Genomic DNA, 662 nt, shown 5'->3' with positions numbered 1-662 from the left:
GTTTCAGCGCGTGGTGGTGTTGTCGCTGGAACTGGCAGTGTCTTGTGGTCAGTGGCTAGACCTTAAAAGGTCTGGAACCGGATTTTTTCCTTTTGGCTGGCACGTAGAAAAAATAATTTTTTGTAACTAAACACTTTCAAATTTCGTATACTGGTAGAATGTGTCATCTAAAACATCATTTACTCTTGGCATTTTAAAGAAAATTCTTTATTTTCGAAGCTATTTCGTGTTAAAGTTGTCGTATTTCGGTAATTTCAATCAATCAATGACGTCTATTGAGGTGAAAACAATTACTGCTGTGGTTTGTCAACAAGACGTTCTGGTGGTGTAAATTTACTTTTTCACTGTTATTTATGACATCGTTCGTGCGTTTGTACTGGTTTAGGGTTAGGGTTCGGGTTTTAGAGTTAGGGTTAGGGTTTTAGGGTTACGGTTAGGGTTTTAGAGTTAGGTTATATATATAATAATCTACTTTCCCTTTGCAATTTTTGGCGCCGTAATTAGGTAACTAATGCATTTCATTCTTGTAGAAAGAGAGAGAGAGAAGGTTTAAACAATGATGATATATATGATATAATATATTGCTATACCATTGAAAGATTAGGTAAACTTCGTCACTCAATCTCTCTCCCTCCCTCTCTCTCTCTCTCTCTCTCTCTCAC

Source organism: Octopus bimaculoides, chromosome 1, assembly GCF_001194135.2.
Source record: "Octopus bimaculoides isolate UCB-OBI-ISO-001 chromosome 1, ASM119413v2, whole genome shotgun sequence".
Taxonomy (NCBI): domain Eukaryota; kingdom Metazoa; phylum Mollusca; class Cephalopoda; order Octopoda; family Octopodidae; genus Octopus; species Octopus bimaculoides.
The sequence above is the reverse complement of the archived record's forward strand: the minus strand, read 5'-3'. Positions refer to the sequence as shown.